This window comes from Peromyscus californicus, unplaced genomic scaffold (assembly GCF_007827085.1).
Source record: "Peromyscus californicus insignis strain IS unplaced genomic scaffold, ASM782708v3 Scaffold_5__1_contigs__length_169319896, whole genome shotgun sequence".
Lineage (NCBI taxonomy): Eukaryota > Metazoa > Chordata > Mammalia > Rodentia > Cricetidae > Peromyscus > Peromyscus californicus.
This window is the reverse complement of record NW_026294573.1, coordinates 44,837,311-44,846,167: the sequence shown is the minus strand read 5'-3', so window position 1 is coordinate 44,846,167 and position 8,857 is coordinate 44,837,311. Positions and strand designations below refer to the sequence as shown.

At 52.7% G+C, this 8,857-nt stretch overlaps 1 long non-coding RNA gene across 1 annotated transcript; it reads right to left on the bottom strand.

The window, feature by feature from the left end:
• Positions 1-852: 852 nt before the first annotated feature.
• On the bottom strand, positions 853-4,755 carry LOC128096916 (uncharacterized). The gene is made up of 3 exons (XR_008213766.1): positions 3,676-4,755; positions 2,363-2,452; positions 853-1,602 (listed from the first exon to the last, which is right to left on the bottom strand). It is a non-coding gene; the product is annotated as an uncharacterized LOC128096916 (long non-coding RNA).
• Between the last annotated feature and the right edge of the window lie 4,102 nt (positions 4,756-8,857).

Genomic DNA, 8,857 nt, shown 5'->3' with positions numbered 1-8,857 from the left:
TATGTCAGGTAAAAATTTAGGAAAAACTAGCTGGGACTTGGTACAGGGACTTGGAAGGTAGAGTTGGTCTATAGAGTGATTTTCAGGCCAGCCAGGGCCACATAGCAAGACCCTGTCTCAAAAAAAAAGTTTAGGGGGGTTGGGGATTTAGCTCAGTGGTAGAGCGCTTGCCTAGCAAGCGCAAGGCCCTGGGTTCAGTCCTCAGCTCTGGAAAAAAAAAAAAAAAAAAGACAAAAAAAAAGTTTAGGAAAAATTGAGGGGCGCTGGAGAATCTTGGGCGGATCAGGTCAGTCCAAGGGGAAAAGGTAGGGCTGTGATGTAGCTGAGCAGGGATCCACTTAAGTCTCCTGCCTGGGGGGCTGGAGAGGTGGCTCAGAGGTTAAGAGCACTGACTACTCTTCCAGAGGTCCTGAGTTCAATTCCCAGCAACCACATGGTGGCTCACAACCATCTATAATGAGATCTGGCGCCCTCTTCTGACCTGCGGTCATACATGCAAACAGAACACTGTATACATAATAAATAAATAAATCTTTTAAAAAAAAAAAAAAAAAAAAAAGTCTCCTGCCTGGTCTTATTTTCAGGAGCTGAAGACCAGAGCTAGGGTCGAGCAGTCAGCCTTGGGGGCTGGAGAGATGGCTTAGGGATTAAGAGCATTGGCTGCACTTCCAGAGGACCCGGGTTCAATTCCCAGCACACATGTGATGGGTTACATTCCAGTTCCAAGGGATCTGACACCCTCTTCTGGCCTCCACAGACAAAAATGTGGTACATAGACATACATGCAGACAAAAATACACATACACATAAATAAATAGTCATTTACCCAGGTATGGTGGCGCATGCCTTTAATCCCAGCACTGGGGAGGTGGAGGCAGGCAGATCTACAGGGTGAGTTCCAGGGCAGCCAGAGCTACATACTAAGACCCTGTCTCAATAAACAAATAAAAAGGCATCCTCTCAGATTCTTCTGGAAGGTAAGTCAGAGGAGTAAAGCTAAGCTGCCAATGGAGTCAAGTTCAGTTGCTCTGGAATTCAGGCTGAAGTGACATCGCTGAGATTTGTTTCATCCACATGAGTGGGTGGTGGGAGCCATTCTGCTTAGACACTTGTCAACCAAGCACAGATCCAGATACGGAGATCCAACTCTGCCTTTCATTTCCCAGTCTTCCTCCCGTGCTTTTTAAATTTTCTTCCTTCCTTTACAGCTTTCATTTAGTTACCTGGTGTGCATGTGTGGACATGCATGCCATGCCGTGGTATAGATATGAAGGTCAGGTTTCTAGTGGGAGTCGATGCTCTACTGGGTGGGTCTGGGGATTTGAACTTTGATCATCAGGTTTGGCTGCAGGTGCTTTTACTCACTGATCCATCTCACTGACCCTTCCTTGTTAACTGTCAGGATTCTTCTGATCTTGGCTAGTCCCTCTCGAGTAAGGATCGGTTGTTTGGGGTGGGGGGGCTTTTTGATGCTACATTGAATTCCCCAAGGTCTTAAATACTCGTATACCTTGCCGCTCTGGTTGCTTTTATGAATGTCATTCTTCCATCTTCAATATAATTTCTAATTGAAGACTGCTGAAGTCCGACATCAGCAGATATCTAGAGACCAACAACAACAGTTATCTCAAGTCCAACATCAGCACCAACAGTTACCTCCAGGTCTGCCAATAGGGTTGTCCTTGTCTCCATGGCTCAGCGCCTAAGATGACAGCCTGGTCCCCTTCAACACATCCCACACATATCCCATCTCTTTGCTTGCTCAGCCATAAGTTTCTCAAGTCTTCTGCACCCTTGTATCTCATTTCCCCCAAAAAGAAATAGGAAGGTGGTTGTTCAGGACTCAGGACACTGAAGCAGGAGGATATCAAGTTCAAAGCTGGCCTGGGCTACATAGCAAGACCCTATCTACGCAAATCAACCTGCAAACAGAGGAGGCAGTTCAGCGCAGCACTGGAGTGTTCGTTCTGGAGACAAGGCATACAGGGTCCCTGCTCAAGTGATGCATAATGCTCCAGTGTCGCTGGGGGTGATTTAGGCAATAAACAAGGAACTCTTAGCTGCCTCCTACAAGGACAACCCTTGCCACTAACATGATGGGAGCTGAGCGGGCTGTGGGACTTCTCTGGGCCAGGAAAGATTAGGACCAGCCTTGCTAAGGAGGTGTGGCAGCCAGCAGAGAGAAACAAAGGGAAGGACACCTGCAGAGGCTGGGAGGTGAGGGCAGAGGCAGCAGAGCCCCCAGCAGAACAGGGTGGAAGAAGGGCAGGGGGGGTGGGGTGGGCACTGGAGAATGGACGGCCTTGCACACGTGGCTTTAGGTTCTTTGATATGGGGCATGAGCAGAAAGGGCCTGGCCTACCTCGGCTCCAATCTTCCCTCAGTCCACTTGCTTACGGAAGCTTTGCCTAGGTCCCGCTCTCTTGGGGAGGTGGGTAGACTCAATGAGGCTCTGAATTCATAGGGGAAGAGAAAGAAGACAGCAAGTACAGACATGCAGTGGACCTCAGGCAGGCCCTGCCTCCTCCCCCACTGCTGACTTAGCCCAGCCGAAAGGGTTCTCTGAAGTTCCCCCAACCACCCAGAGCCAAGGCTTGCAGGGCTCTCCCTCTGCAAGAAGGGATCTGGAAGATGTCTTCAGCTGCTGAAGCCCAAGGCCCCTCCACCATCCCAGGGAGGAGTGGAGCAGCACTGAACAGTTGAGCACACAAGCGTTCCATTTTGCTCTGACACTTTATCCTACCTAGGTGCCTAGACAAGTCACTCCCTGCCGGAGCTGGTCCCAATTCCTAAGGAAGGTGAGCTGGCCATGGCACTTTGTGATGCAGCCCTTATCCCGGAACTCATAGACCTCACCTGTACCTTTGGCCTTGCACCCACAGACCTCACCTGCACCCTTAATCCTGTACCCACAGACCTCACCTGCACCCTTAGCCCTGCACCCACAGACCTCATCACTATGAACAGGGCTGCTTTCCTCTTTCCGTCAGAAAAAGTACTTGGTATTTGCTAGTTTGTCCATACCAGAAGATCATGTTGAAATCTAACCCTAGTTGTGAGGCACTAAGAGAGTGGCATTTTAATCAGGGATGCTGTCTAAAGGTAGGCCTTGGGCCTACCAGATGGCTCAGTGGGTAAAGATGCTTGCCATATAAGCCTGACAACTGAGTTCAATCCCCAAGACCCACAGGGTGGGAGGAAAGAACGGACTCACGCAAATTTCTCCAACCTCCACACGTGTGCCACACACATGCTCACATGCACAATAAATAAATGTAATTTTAAAAATAAAGGTCAGCTTTGGGGACGTGATTGGATTAGAAAAGTTCATCAGAATGGAGCCCTATGATTGAATCCTGATGGCTTTAGAAGAGACCAGAACACACACACACACACACACACACACACACACACACACACACACACACACGAGAGAGAGAGAGAGAGAGAGAGAGAGAGAGAGAGAGAGAGAGAGAGAGAGAGAGAGAGAGAGAAAGGACGCCTTGCATCTTGGGACACTGCCAGTAGAAACTCCAGACGTGGTCCACGACAGTAAACTAGAACCTCAAACCAAACTAACCCTCTTCTCTTCTCACCCACCCAGTCTGTGGCACTGGGTTACTGGCAACAGAAAACAGATTGAGACAACTCTCAAGAAGCCTGACTTAGTCATACCATCGTCCCCTCCCAGGCGTGAGTCACTGGAACAGCACCTTCAAAGCCTGTGGTTAAGGGCCGTGTCTTGATAAGCACCTTCTGGGTGACAGACCTGGGTTCAGCAACAAAGGACAGGTATGGAAGAATGAGCGCCAATCGGAAGGGACCAAGTGGGTTTCCTGGAGAGAAAACATCTCGGACCCTCTATGCAGAAAGCAAAGCTCTGGCTTGTCATCAGCAAGAGCCTGTGGGTGCAGAATTAAGAACTACAGGAGAGTACTCCGGAGGCAGAGGCAGGTGGATGGCAAGCTTGGTCTACAGAGCAAGATCCAGGACAGCCAAGGCTGTTACACAGAGAAACTCTGTCTCGGAAAAACCACCCCCCCCAAAAAAAAAAAAAACTACAGGTGAGATCTCTGGGTGCAGGGTTAAGACCTGCAGATAAGGCCTGGGGGTGCAGGTGAGGCCTGGGGGTGCAGGTGAGCCCTGGGGGTGCAGGTGAGGCCTGGGGGTGCAGGTGAAGCCTGGGGGTGCAAGTGAGCCCTGGGGGTGCAGGTGAGTCCTGGGGGTGCAGGTGAAGCCTGGGGGTACAGGTGAGCCCTGGGGGTGCAGGTGAAGCCTGGGGGTGCAGGTGAAGCCTGGGGGTGCAAGTGAAGCCTGGGGGTGCAGGTGAGACCTGGGGGTGCAGGGTGCTGTCTCAGTGCTTCTGTCCCATGCATTGTCACTCAGTTGCCCAGAAGGTCTCTCCCAGTGTCTATGGGTATTAACACAGTATAGAGCTTCACAAGGGCTGTCACTAAACTCCACAGAGCCTCACAAACCAGTCTTTGTCGCTATTTTAAAATAGACAACAGTCCAGTGGCTGCTTCTAGAAGGTAGCTGGAATGGGATTTGAACCTAGATGAGTCTGAATGCCAGGACCTTATCTGTGGCGACAAGCCACAGAAATCCAACGGAGGAATCTAACCAGGAGGGGCAGGCAGACTGGAGCTCAGAAGTATGAGTTGTGGGTGGGTGAGGGTCACTCAGGGCTGAATGCGGGGGGGTGGGGGGGGGCGCAGCGCGTCCTCTGAAGCCCCGGGATATTGAGGGATCTGGCGGGAGGGAGCAGGGAGAAAGGCGGGGTCGTTCGCAGGCTGCAGGGCCATGGCTCCCCCTCCACCTCTCCAGTGTTTTGCAAGTCACCCCTCCCGAGAAGCACAGACCGCACCCCACAGACACCCCCTTGCCGCCCGCCAGCCCAGCCTCCCTCCCGGAGCGGCCGGAAGCCGCAGTCGCTTTGCAGACACCCCCTGGTGGAAACAGCTCATTACGGGATGGAGAAAATGTGCTAGAACATTAGCTTAATAAATCAAACGCTCCCGCAGCAGCCAGCCGCCGCCGCTCGGCTAGGCGGGGCCGCGGCGCCCACGCCCGCTGGGCCGGGTGGAGGGGGCAGGCGCCCGTCGCAGCTCCCTCCTGCCTGGCGGAGCGAGGCCGGCACCCCCCACCTCCACCCTCCCGCCCCGAAGCCTATCTAGGTTCCAGGCTCCTTGGTGTGACTCCTGACACTGGCCTGTGACTAGATCCGGGTCTCCCAGGAGCCTCATCCCTCCAGTGAGGGATCTTCATCCGTCCAGTGAAGCAAAGCAGACCCTTGACTGGAGGCCAGCCAAGGGCCTGTGCCCTCTCTAATTCACCGCAGCCTGTGAGATGCACACTGCCCTCCGTTTTTTCAGAATGATCCTAGCAGCCTGTGGACACTTCCAGCCTTGCCTCCCTCTGCCCTTCAGCACCAGCTGTGACCACACACACACACACACACACACACACACACACACACACACACACACACACACACACACACACTCTAGCACCCATTGAGGGTGTTTTACCTGAAGAAAGGCCTGCTGGAAGGCTAGCCCTGTGGGTTGGCTGGGCCTGTAGACAAGCCCACCCCACCCAGTGCCCAGTGCGCTGGCCACCCTCTGGACTCCGGAATTGACGGAGATGGGCAGGAAGTTGCTCGGGGGCCCAGAACCCGCTGGGTTTCTGCACTGGTGGGCAGGGGACCACTGCTGAACATGAATGCTCCCAGCATCTGCTCCCACCTTCTGGAGATGTTGGCCTAGATGGCCTTTCTCTTCCAGTCCTGGCTTCTGTTCTAGCACACTGGGCACCTGGGGAGCAGACCTCTGACCTCCACTGCCTCAGTTTCCCCCTGTGTACAAAGCTTGGCCCTCAAGATCCCAGAAGGTTCGGCTTGCCTCTGCACCCCTCTCATTGGCCTAGGCGGGGAGGGGGGGAACTTCCAGGGCTCCTTGAGCAGGGAGAGCTAGTCTTCAGAGGCATTCTTCCTGCTCTCTGCCGGTGGAGGGAGGGAGAGGGAAAAAATTCAATTACCAGACCTTCTATTTGTCAACTCCTCCCTCCCCATTGACTTAATTTTCTTCAGCCAGACCTAGAGTCAGAGGAGGCATGAGTGAGCCTGCGGGCCTGGAGAGGGAGGGTGGAGGGAGGGAGGAGGGAGGGAGGGGAGGGGCCCCAAACAGATGTGGGGATGGGCCGGTTAGACACAGCAAGCCAGGAAGCCTCTGGGGGGGCAAGAAAATGGCAAACTTAGTAGGTAGGCAGGTATTCTCTGGGTCCTCAGCCCTACCAAGGGACACAGAGCATCTCCTCCAAGGACCCTTTCGGATCCTCCCAAGCTGGGTTAGGAATACTTTAGTTCCTCAAACAGCATGCTGACATGGCTCACACTATTTATTCTCTCTCTCTCTCTCTCTCTCTCCCTCTCTCTCTCTCTCTCTCTCTCTCTCTCTCTCGTTGTGTGTGTGTGTGTGTGTGTGGTGTGTACATGATGTGGGTGAGGTTGTTGTTTTAGATTTATTTTTATTTCTTATTTATTCATATGTGTGTGTGTGTTCGGGTGAATGTCTGCCACATGTATGTGGGTACCCCCACAAGCCAGAAGAGGGCGTTGGAGCCCCTGGAGCTGGAATTGCAGGCACCAGGGAACCACCTGATGTGGGTGCGGGGGAACTGAACTGAAGTCCTCTGGAAGAGCAACACATGCTCTTAACCCCTGAGCCATCTCTTCAGCCACATGATGGGTGTTGGAGTGCTGGTGTGCCCAGGCCCCAGTGCAGAGGTCAGAGGACAACTTTCAGGAATCTGCTCTCTCTCTCTCCACCCTGTTGAAGCAGTCGCTCCTGTTTCTGCCGCTCTGCTGGCAGGCCTTCGAGCATCTCCCATCCCGATGTGAGAGCATTAGGACTACAGATGTGCACACCCACATCAGACTGCTGTGGACTCCAGGGACTCAACTGAAGTTGTTAGGGTTCGGTAGCAATGAACCGTCTCACTGTTTTTGAGAGACAAGGGCCTCACTCTGTAGCTTGGGTTGGCCTGAAACTATGTAGTCCCAGATGGTCTCATGACAGTCATCCTGCCTCAGTCTCCAAAGTGCTGGGATTGTTAAGTGTGCTGCCAACCTACCTGAGTTTTTGTTTTGTTTTGTTTCTCCTTTTGGAGTCCCACTGGATCCAGGCTGGCCTCAGATTTAGGGCAACCCTTCCGTTTAACCTCTGGAGAACTGAGATTACAGGTGTGAACCACCATGTCTGACAACTTTCAGGCTTTCATGCATCACATATCCGTCCATGTACATCTAGAACTTTCCAATGTAGGTTCTGGGGACTGAGTAGAAAATGGTAACTGTCATCTGTCAGCAAAGACTGAGAGTTAGGATAAGCCTGTGGAATTAGCACTGCTGTGTAACAAGCAGCCCACACGACAGCATTTGTTTGATCCTCCTCCTCCATGTAAGTGCATAAGGGACTTGGAGGGGGCTGCGCTGGGCAGGTCTAGGCCAGGGCTCCCTTGTACTGCAATCAAACAGCAGCCAGGCATGGTCAGCAGGGGACTTCAGGAGCCAGGCATGGTCAGCTGGGGACTTCAGGAGCCAGGCATGGTCAGCAGGGGACTTCAGGAGCCAGGTAATGGCTAAGCACCTTGTCCCTTGACTTAGCCTGGGACTTCTTCCCGTAACTTCTCTGCACTTCCCACAGCATGGTGGCTTCAGGACAGTCCGCTGCTTACCTGACATCTGGCTTCCACCACAGTGAACTCTCCATAACAGAAGCACCAGCAACTGGGGCATGGTGGTGCAGGCCTCTAATTCCAGCACAAAGGAATCTGAGGCAGGTTGTCCTGGAACTCACAGTGATCCTCCTGCCTCATCCTCCCAAGGGCTGAGATTAAAGGAGGGTACCACACCTGGCTACAAATGGTCCCTCCCTCCTGACCCCTGATCTCTCGGCCACTTCATCGCCATCTTTTCATACAGCTTTCCCGAGTGTTCGTATGTGTGGCTTCCAATGCCTAAATGACTCAGGCCACATGTGTTTCTAAGATGTCACAGTGCAGTGTGGGAAACAAACTAGACTACTCAGAGTAGAGTCACCCCAAAAAGCACATAAGATACTACACGCATGACCCCACACACACATACAGACTCTGCATGTGGCCATTTTCCTGGCTTGGGGAAGCTTGACTACCAGGAAAACGTCCGTGTTGTTTCAGGAAGTGCCCACTCACCTTCTCAGGAGGGAAAGGCCCTGTGGGTCAGCTGAGCAGCCTGAGGAACCCGGACTGGGTTCAGTAGCTTGGGAGAACTGCTAAGCTCTATGAAGAACATCTTGGACAAAGGGGTGGAGCTGGGAGGATTCAGTAAGGAGGAGAGAAGAGGTGAGGTGTGTAGAGAGATGAGGCCCAGGCATGAGCCTTTGCTCTGACAGCCATGTCTAATATTCAAGTCACCTTGTGTCCCTCTCTAGTGTCCTCAAATCCTGAAAAAATAAAAGAGGGGGACCCACTTGCCAGATCTCAGCCCTTCAAGCCAAACTGACCTTTCCCTGCCAAGTGTCCTCAGTGGCCGAGTGGCCAAGCTGTGCCAAGCTGCTTGCACTTACCAGTGACCCAAGAAACACTGTGATGTGCCAGCACTCAATACCCACCATTGTAGCCAAATCCCAACTCTGGATGAGACTGAGCACCATGAGGTGTGGGGGGAGCTGTGCACTCTCAAGGAGGAAGCAACCTGAAGATATTTAGTAAAATAACTGAGCAGGGGCCGTGACCATGGTGCTCAGCAGGTAAAGTGCTAATTGCCCAAGTCCAAAGACCTGAGTTAGATCCCAGAAATCCACATCAAAAGCCA